We start from the raw sequence: 10,932 nt of genomic DNA, 5'->3' as shown, positions 1-10,932 counted from the left end.
TTTACTATTATGTGGTATTTATCCAGATACAGAAAAAAACTGTAGGAAAGGGATATCAGTACATATATTAGCATATAAAGATTTTCCACATAAAATGTTTCTACATTAAATTTTGGTCTAGGGGCACCTGGGTGGTTCAGTTAGTTAAGCGTCTGCCTTTGGCTCAGGTCATGATCTCAGGGTCATGATCTCAGAGTCCCGGGATCCAGCCCCATTTTGCCTTGGGCTCCCTGCTCTGCGGGGAGTCTGCTTCTCCCTCTCTCCCTCTGCCCCTCCCTCTGCTTGTGTTTTCTCTCTTTCTCTCAAATAAATAAATAAAATCTTTAAAAAGAAAATCTGGTCTAATTCACATTTTGTGTCATATTTTACTGATGTCCTCTTTACACGGAGAGTAATTATTTAAATCCTTCCTACAAAAACACCACAATGTATATTATCTGAATGTTGCCCCTGATTAAATGTGTGTTGTCACTGCAAAAGTTCCAAGAGAAAAAGTCACTGGGCCCCATACTACCTTGGGATGTCCAGTTAGTGGCTCAAAGTCCCCCAGAAGGGGAATTCCCTGCTCTGAATTTCAAATCTAGGAACTTGACTTTTCTCACCCACAGTGAAACCTCTTCTGAAGAATGAACTCTTAGCAGCCACACTCCCAGAGAATGATATGCTCCATCCCAGTTTATTAAGATACTTTGGAAATGTAAGTGCTAAAGGGACATTCTTTCTCTGTAGAAGTTTTACGGGCATTTAGCCTACGATGCCTTGGTGAGCAGTGAATTAGAAGGAGAGAAAGAGAGAGTTTTAAAGATGAAGAGAATGTTTGATGGTAGAGCCTAAAGTGTCTGTGTCAAGGTTGGGTCTATCATTGTGTCTGGATAATTTCTCGGAACAGGTAGTTCTTCTCTTGGAGAGAACTAGAAAGTACACTGATAATGATGGCCTTTTTCTACTTCCTTATAAAACCCAATATTCTGATTATTACATTTTTCTTTAGATACATAAATACTTCCAAAATATATAGTCAAATATTAATGATCTGGGTATAATTTATATTTTTTAATTAATTTTGCATTTCTCTGCTCTGATCTACTAATTTGTTGATGTTAGTGTTTTACTCTAACATGAGGGGATGAAGGAGATTTTTCTTTGAAATACAAATACAAAAAATGTATGCCCGTTGGTAAAATGAAATGTAGCCAAGACAATTTTTACATATTCACAGTGAAAATCATGCATTTATAAGTTACATACAGCTCATAGAGAGTAAGACTGACTCCTGGCCCCACCATATGCCTCTTGTGTGAGCACTGTTCAAATTATTTAATCTCTCAGATCCTCAGTTTGATCATCTACAAAGTGAGAATAACATCTGCCTCCCACGTTGTATCATGAAGACTTCATTGATGGAATGATTTGTAAAGAGTATGATGCACTAACAGGCTGTGGCACATTCTTCACTTGATTTCTTCTCCCTCATCACCCTCTCCTCTCCAAAAAGTGAACTTTTGCATCACTGCCCATTACATTTGTAACAAGTGAAGCAAATTCAGGTGGGACTCAAGCAAGTCTTGTTCATTTGCCTGTGCACCTCTTTCCTCTCCAATCACCTGTGGAGATGGCTTTTTTGATGAGCATCAGCAAAGTCACCTTCAGGATTAACATCTCCCCTTACATTTCCCCTCACAACATTGCGTTCTCAATCTGTCCTATGTCAATTTGCACTTGAGGACATATTGCTCAGTTTCATCACTTCCTATGTGCCTTGTTGCCCTGATAGGTCAACTTCTTCACAGGAAAGGTTCTGCCTTCGAGTTCTTTGAAACTGGCCCCCTCAGTCACCTAAACCCCAACCCTAGCTCCAGCTAATGCTGCAGTGGCATTAATTTTGTGTTGACTGTCTGGCTAATGAGAAATTATTTTAGCTACGGAAGGAGGAAGTCTACGGAGGAGCTCTTAGATATATCAAAGCAGCAGAATAAAGGAGAGGAATCAAAGAAGGTGAGAAAATTGCTTGCTCTTCCCCTCCTCAAAAAGGCGAATGATTTATTTGCTTCAATGTCACAAGGAATACAGGTACCTTCCCTGTGGCTACTCTCCAAATAGTGGTAGCAAAGAAAAGTCAGGGATGCAAGTATCAAAGCAGAGATAACAGAAACACTTGAAAAATAAAAAAGCCATAATAAATCAATAGGTACTTAGAGTTACAAAGAAATTAAAGAATCTAAATGCAAACATTTCCTCAAGTGTATGTTACCATCTTAAAACATTCATTATATAAACCTACATTTTCAAAAAAAAATGTCTACCATGACACATACAATTGAATATATGTAAACTGGAAATAATAATAACTAAACCTATCCACAACTTTAACAGACTTAATTCTTTGTTAACAGAAGTAAAAATGAATAATTTCATCATGGATAAAATGAACAAAAGGATATGGATAAAAAGGACAATGTTCTGCATTTATTAAAATGAGACTAACAGAGAAAAAAATATGGAGCTCATAAACAGTTATCATCTCTGCTTTCCCATAAAAATCCTTAGAGAACTTTTTCCTTCTTGTCATTTCCCAAGGAGAGACATAAATTCCAGAAATGCGCCTCTATCCAGATGGAAATTTCATGTTCATTAGAAGAGAATCACACCCAGGAACAAGTATTTAAATTTTGGACAGATTTTGAAGGAAATTAGTAAATAAGATTCAGATTAGGGCAAAATCAAATCATAATAGACAAATGGTAAAGCAATTCCCATCTTGACATATGGTAGTCAGATTTTTACTAAACAATAAAAATAGCAATATAGTTTCAAGATTTACATCTCATTTAAATACAGCCCCATTAAAACTCAATAATTTTGGGACGGCTGGGTGGCTCAGTCAGTTAAGTGTCTGCCTTCGGCTCAGGTTATGATCCCAGGGTCCTGGGATGGAGTCATGCATCAAGCTCCTTGCTCAGCGGGGAGCCTGCTTCTCCCTCTGTCTGCCACTCCCCTGCTTGTGCACTCACTCTCTCTCTCCCACTCTCTCTCTCTGACAAATAAATGAAATCTTTAAAAAAAGAACGAGAGAGGGCGCCTGGGTGGCTCAGTCGTTAAGCGTCTGCCTTCGGCTCAGGTCAGGATCCCAGGGTCCTGGGATCGAGTCCCGCATCGGGCTCCCTGCTCGGCAGGAAGCCTGCTTCTCGCTCTCCCACTCCCCCTGCTCCTGCTCTCGCTATCTCTCTCTCTGTCAAATAAATAAATAAAATCTTAAAAAAAAAAAAGAACGAGATAATTCTAAGTGATTGTGATAACTTTAATATTGTATAAGCAATATAATATTTTGATTAACATGATCTGATGGATGGGAAAGAAATTTTCCTTTAAGAGTGTTTTAGAATGACTATGAAATAGCTAAGCTACTTTAAAATCACACATTGAAATTATTTTTAAATGATTTATTACGATAAAAAACATTTAATTTTACTATGCTTTCTAAAAAGCATCTTGCTAAACATTTCTTACTAACATCAAAGTGGATTTAGGTTGATGTTTTGAAACTTTTAGAGGACTTCATGGCACTGAGATAATTCTTGACACTTGGGAATTATGGAGCACTGATAGCAAATCACTTTCCTGAACAAAGACTGCAATACTCTTTAGCGAAGAGAAATTTAAAGTAAAATGACCAAAGACAATTCTGCTGCAGGAAAAACTCTAAAACACATGTAACATCTTTGAGAAATAAAGCAGAGGAAGCCCTTGAACTTAAAACATGCTACTTACTAAGTGTTCATAGCTCTCAGAAAACTGAGTTCGTTTCAGTCAAAACTTTTTTAAAAATGACAGATGGATAAGAAAGAATGGCAGCAAGCTATGAGAGTTTTAGAAAGAGATTTAGAGGGATAAAAAAGCTTAGAGAGGTCTTTGACTTGGGGTTACTCCAAGATTAAGGTGTATGTACATTTGCCATAAATGAGGAAATTTGGTCAGAAGCTATTGGACAAAACAATGTGTGTGTGTGTGTATTTTATATGTTTGAATGGTTTGGATGGCTGGAGTCATCTATCTTGATGAATCTAGTTGAATTATAATCCTTTTCTCCAGGAACTAGATACAAGATTTATAATGTGGATGGGACCACTTGAGGTCAGTCAAAGGGATAAAAGACAATAGATTCATGTTCCCATTTCAGATAACAGTAAGAAAGTTAAGGTAAACTAAAGAACTAAGGAATAAAAAAGGAAGCAGTTTTCTTTTCTTTTTTTTTTTTTTTTAAGCAAGCACTTTACAGGCACCAGGATTATTTTATTATTGTAATTAAATAATTTCCAGAATTCTTAATTCTTATTAAGGGACAAGGGAGAGGGAAGGAGAGGAGGGGAGGGAGTGTGAAGAGCTGAGACAGATAGAAACAAAGAGAAGAGAACGGAGAAAGATCGTTGACTACTGCTTATCTATCTTCTTCCCGCAATCTCTCATTTTAAAGCTAGTCTATGATGGTTCCATTGATTTGTCACAGGTTGAATTGAAAACCTCTAGAGAGACTTTGTAGCTGGGGATAACTAGCATCTATTGAGAGCCTTTTTAGTACCAAATTTTCTGCCAAACACTACATAAATGATCACATTAAAATCCACAATAGCCTTAGAATGTAGATACTACTACTGTTAATGTTTTTAAAAGATAAGGACACAGTAGTGTGTAATGTGCCCGGGCCACACAGGGAGCCAGTGGAGAGCCTGGGATTCAAACGGGTCCTTTAATCTCCAAGTTCAGGTTACTGATTGAAGACGATGCTGGTAGCAATGTCATTATATCATCACCAAATCATTACATCAGTAACCGCATAATTCTTTGCATTAAGCGGCTACTGTGAAAGTTGCTTACTTCCCACCATTCTCTCCCTGCTTTAAGGATTTTCTTCTGGTATGTTCCCCAGTCATTTCAAATTAACTTCTCTGGAGCTGAATATTTATTCCAAGCTCAGCTGCCTGATGTTCTCAGGGTAGTAGCTGGAAATCTTTCTCCATGTTCCATTTATATTGTTTCTCACCAAATATCTCCATATCAGGCCAACCTTTAAAATAGATGTTTCCATCCAGCATGCCCTAGCCCAACACCAGCAAAATTTCAGATGTGTCTAAAATATTAATTATCTCAGGCTCTCAGGCTGGCAGACCACAACTCAAGAACAGTAGCCCCCTCATCTGTTCACGAGGTGAGCTATAGTAGGTTTTTCTGTACGAACTATGATCCTAAAAGTTTGGTTAGACACTGTTCCAACCCATACTATGCATCACATTGGTTTATTTAAAATACTTCTTGTGCAACTTCTTTATATTGAACAAGAACCCATACACTGTATCTCAGTTTAAAAACCTATTTGTAGAGTAATGATTTTCAAACTTTGTTAGTAGTAGAAACCATTTTCCAGTGTACTCAGGATAACCAGCTTTCTCATCATGAGATGGAAATACAATCACTCTTGAAAAATATATTTAAGTAATTTGTTAACTACCACATTCTTAATAGTAGAAGATCCAGTATCTCTCTCCAACTATACTTTTTCTGTGAATGCCACCTCTTACTCAATCCAAGTAGGCTTCGGTTTTCCTCCATTTTCTGTGCAGAGAGAAACAAATCAGACATCAGATTGATATTGCTGATGTTTTTTTGCTTCAGCAGGGTACGGAAATCAAAGACTGGCTTCACACAGTCTCATAAAGCTTTGATTGCCACAATGACTACAGATCTTGCGTGGGTCACCGTAGTGAGTTCTACCAGGACCTCAAAGATGTCAGGAATCTAGGTTCACACTCACATGTTCAGCCATTGTTACCCAAAACACCAGACCATGCCAAAGCGTCTGGCTGCTAAGAAGATTCCAACCTTCTTTGATTTTATGTAGCTCCCCCAAATGAGTACCCAATCTCTCCTTTCCTTTGGATGGGAGCCCTTTTTGGAGAACCCTGGTATCTTTTTCTTCCTCCAGGCCTTGTTAGGTGCCACTATGGTCCACCCAAAAAGTTTTTGGACTTTGTATGTGTGTGGTCAGTTCCATGTTGGGGTAACCATGGATAAAGATCATATCTAGAAAAAGTTTTTAACCTTAAGATTCTCATCCTTAACTTACTAGCAACTGCACTGATACTGACATTTACTCTGAGACCCTTTCAAACAACTTAGGTAAAATTCAATACTCTGAATAGGACTTTTGCCAGTAGGCTGGATCTCATCTTCTGGTAGAGAAACCTTAGAGGAAAGGAATTCAACTTGGTATATGAATGTGGTTTTCTTTTGTCAAGCTGACTAGATCCCAAATTATAAGAAGGAAAATCAAATTCAGATTGCAAGCGGAAGGCAAAAAGTGCTTCCCTTCATCCCCTCTATTTCAGCTTTCTGGTGGATAGGTTCTAGCCCAAGTTTATCTTTCTTGATGAAAACACCAAGAGGCAATCAAAGCAAGCTAATATTTTGAGTTTTTCCCACCATTCCTCCAGTGACTGTACCTATGATTGCATGTGGTCTCCAAGATGTAGCAGGCAACAATATATTTTTTACAACCATATATTATGGTCACCAGTTTTCCAACTTTCAATATCTGAGTGCTTAATACCTTCCTTCCACTGACCTCACTTAGCCAATGTCAAGTTTTTGGTTCTGTTTTACAGAACCCCATTCCTGGAGCCAAGTTAATTATGACTTGGGTCAGCTGTTTGTAACAGATATCTTACAAATAACAGTGGCTTAAATAAGATAGTTTATTTCTCTTCTATAAGAAGTCTAAGAGGAGAGTATCCAAAGTAGGTATGGCAGATTTATGGTTCAGTGAAGTTCCCAGTCTTTTGTTTTTGTCTATCATTCTGTCATCTTTAGCACATGGCTTACATTCTCAAGACCATCATGTGCCGACCCAAGATGGCTGCTAAAGCTACTGGCATAATGCCCCATTCTAAACAGCAAGAAAAATAAATAGAGGAAAAGGAGTACTCTTATCTTTATTAAGGAGACCTTACAGAAATATTACACACAATACTTCTACTTAATTCTCATTGGGCATAACCTAGTCATATGGCCACAGGTGGATAAGAGAAGAGGCTGAGAAATGTTATCTTTTAGCCAAGTAGCTTGTGCTGACCTAAAAACATCAGGATTTTTTTATTAAGGAGAAAGAAGAAAATCAATGTTACGGGATATTTCTCATATATCGTTTTAGAAATTTCTCATAGAGATTAAGCTAATTTCTCGTGTCTACGTTTGTCATCAAATATGTTTAGTTACCAAGGCATTAACAAATGATTTCTTTCTATTTGCTTGTTTTTCAGTTATGCACACTAGAGAAACATCTGCAAATTCAGACCCTTTTTAGAAATTAAATTGATATATATGTATATATTCATACAGATACATACATATAACGAACATGGAGTCCCTACCTATGATGAAATAAGCCCCTATTATGATGAAAAATCTACCACCCATGGGGAATTTGTTTGCCATAATTTGTTGTATAGAATAATATTTTATTTAAATAATATTTATCATACTTAAAACTAATGGCAAAAGAAAATCATTCCAAAGAAATTGTATTACTGAGATGGAATTTTGGCTATATTTTAAACGAAATCAAATTCGTTGTACATTTCTCCTCCAAAATTGAGTTACTTTCTCCATACCTATAAACTTCTTGAATTCAGTTAGCACTGGACGTAACATATTACAAGAAAAGCAGTTTGTTTTGCTGGTTATAGCCCCCAAAGTACTGGATAACTCCCAGGAAATTCCAGTCTTAGGAGGATTCCAACAAACATGCAGAGCTGAGTGGTTCAGATTGAGGTGCAGCTTGGATTCAGAATATAGATAGTATTCTAAGTCCAACATGTCTCATTTTTTTACATTCAGCCTTTATTCATGCAGGCTCCTATACTGAGATATTTATGAATAAACTCTGAGGAAAAAGTCAATATGTCAATACATAATCTTCATTACTGACATAATGAAAATTAAAATTAATCACTTTCACATAATCTATTATTTATTTCATGATAGAGGGTAGTTGCATATAGTTGTTTTTTTTTAATTTTTATGGTGACCTATACTCTACAAAGATGCTATGTTTAAAATCTCGAGTGACACAAACAAGATCACCTATAACCACTTATTTTCATAAAATAAGTTGTTCTAACATATGTTTAAAATAGGCTTTTTGTAGTCATACATGTTATTTAGCTATATTTTCATTACAATGTATAATACATGCATTTTCTTAATAAAGATACTCATAGCTCCAAAGTTGAGCCATAAATTAGTGGGTTATTTCTGTAATATAAAGTTCAATGTTCATATAAAGTAGCCCTTCCTCCTTTTTACTCTGTCTTTATCTAGTAAAATATCCTGCACATGGAAGGCATTCAATAAATGAGGTTAAGTAATAGGTAGGTCAGTGGTAATATTAGAATTACCTTTTCACAAAGAGATGCATTAAGAAGCAATGTAGGTCAGTCCTGCAGAGCCTGAGCAACTGGTTCTGATACTGGCAAATGGTTCATTTTGACTAATTCTAAAGATCACTTATTACCAACACAGGCAATTTTAACTTACTAGGGTCAATATCAGACATAAAGATGACAAAATGATTCAATCAGTATTACTACGCTTCAATCACTGAGTAGAGACCAGATCTTTTAAGGTTTTCAGATATTATAAAACCACTATATACTCAGGAATTAGAAAAATCTATTAAGAGTAAAAGCTACCAATAACACAATTGGACTGTACTGTTATCTGTTGATTTGGGGTGGGGGAGGAGATTTATTGCATTTACTAATTTCACTTGACAATTTATATACATGATCTTAAAGAATCTGTGATAGCATGAAAAAAGTAAACTTGAGATCATTGATAACAATTTCATTAATTTTCCAGTACATAATATCCTTACCCTTTTCAATATTTCTTCCAACCTAGATATATTTTCCTTGTCTTCAGTATTTGATAGGTGTATTTCCAATTTCATTAAATTCCATCATTTATTCTCCTTCAGCAAATCATTGCTTAAAAAGGAAAACCTTCTCTAACCTCCCACCCCCTCACCCTACCCCACCCCCTACCCTGTATACTCCCCTCCCCAGATTTCAGCTTTCCACACATTGCTGTCCTGGGGAGTAAGTCCAAAAGTGAGCTGGTGGGACATTGCTTACACAAGGATACTTATGTGTACAGTATTGTTCTCTACTCAAGTTCTGCACACACACATACACACTCTAAAGCAGGTCACTGAAGATTATAATCATTCTTCTGGAAATAATCTTTAAGAATGAATGAGCTAAAGACATAGTGTGTCAAGCCTATTCTCTCTCCTTTTCCTCTTCCTGTCTCCCTCCCTCCTTCCATGCCTTCCTTCCCTTCCTTAGTCCTTCTTCCCTCATCCCTCCCTTTCTTTCCTTTTTTCACATTGGTGGTTCAGTGGTAGAATTCTCGCCTGCCTTTCTTTCCTTTTTTCTTTTCTTTCTCTCTTTCTTTTTCTCTTTCTTTCTTTCTTTCTTTTTCTTTCTTTCTTTCTTTCCATTTTTTTCTTTTTTCCTAGAGAGGTTTCTGAAATTCAACAATGATTTCTTTAATTAAGAGAGAGAGAGGGGGGAAAAAAAAAAAAAAGCCAGGAGAGAACAAGGAGGAATAGTAAACCTCTCCCTTCACTGCCTAAGGGGTTAGTTACAAAATAAACATTTCATAGACTGGGCCACATCTCCTATAATGAGACAGTTCTGGCTAGTGAGTCTGCAACTGAAGTCCCCATTAAGAGCGTTCACTACTTGGAAAAAGTAAGTGACCCACTTGTGTTGGCTAAAGAGCCTCGCAGAGGATTTTTGTAACCACCTACAGCATTTTTTGACAATCCGCTTTGTGCCTACCACTGCCTTCCCTGAAGGCTCTCTGCTGCATTTTGTTTTAATGGTTCAGCCTCCCCACCGGTGATTCAAAGTCTAAGCTCTTCCTGTTAAGCCTCCATATAAAACAAAACTCCTTAACCTAGAGAAAAAGAAAGGTGAGAAGGGTGTTCAGTTTGATTTTTGGTGGGACATACAGAGGCAGGAGATTAGTATTACATTTTTCCTCCGCTAAACCAAAACATTCTGATAAAAGAAGATTGTTCATATTTGCAATATTTGCCCTGAGCTCTTTGGAGGAGAGATGCTATACAAAATCTGCAAATAAGTAATGATCAAAATGCCTTAGAATAAAAAAAGAACATTCTAGTAATAACCTCAGGGATGTTAGTATCAGTCCAAGAAATGCAGGAAGAAGTCACACTAAAATTTTTTTGCAATCTAGTGGAATGTCACATATTAAAAAGTATCATGACCCATCAAAATTAGGTCACTATCTCTAATGTAAAAAATACACACAAACTATTAATGGACATGAGATGCTGTTTATATTAAATCAGGGGAATATAGAAGTAAGGGACTAACTTGGCCAAAATCACTGGAAAAAAACTGAATTCTAGCTCAGTGTTTCCAAGTAAGAAAAACTCAACAAGAGTCATATTTCATAACATTAAACATGAAATGAGACAAAAATCTAAACCATCCATTTATTTGCCTTCCAAGCTACAATTAGGAGCTATTAATTTATGAAGGTGTTTGTTCACTTGTCAGCCAGCTCAGCAGTAAATACTGAAACATATAATTCACTTCCAGTTTTCTTCTACCCCCTAGATCTATTAGACCCACTCGCAAAAGGCGTTGTTCTTTCTACTGTATTAAACCATTGATTTCTGCTCTCTGTTTTGACCATTGTGTTCAAAACCAAAGAAAAATACACCCAAATAAATTTGCCTCCACAAATGTGGAAACATGCGCTCCTTGAAATCTCACTTAAAAAAAATAAATTATTAGCTAAACATCTCGGGAGTGAATTACAAAGTAGGAAACACAGAATAACTTA

Source organism: Mirounga angustirostris, unplaced genomic scaffold (assembly GCF_029215605.1).
Source record: "Mirounga angustirostris isolate CCGP_5_RB_7025 unplaced genomic scaffold, mMirAng1.0.hap1 SCAF_8, whole genome shotgun sequence".
In the NCBI taxonomy this organism is placed as follows: Eukaryota; Metazoa; Chordata; class Mammalia; order Carnivora; family Phocidae; genus Mirounga; species Mirounga angustirostris.
This window is presented reverse-complemented; position numbering follows the sequence as displayed.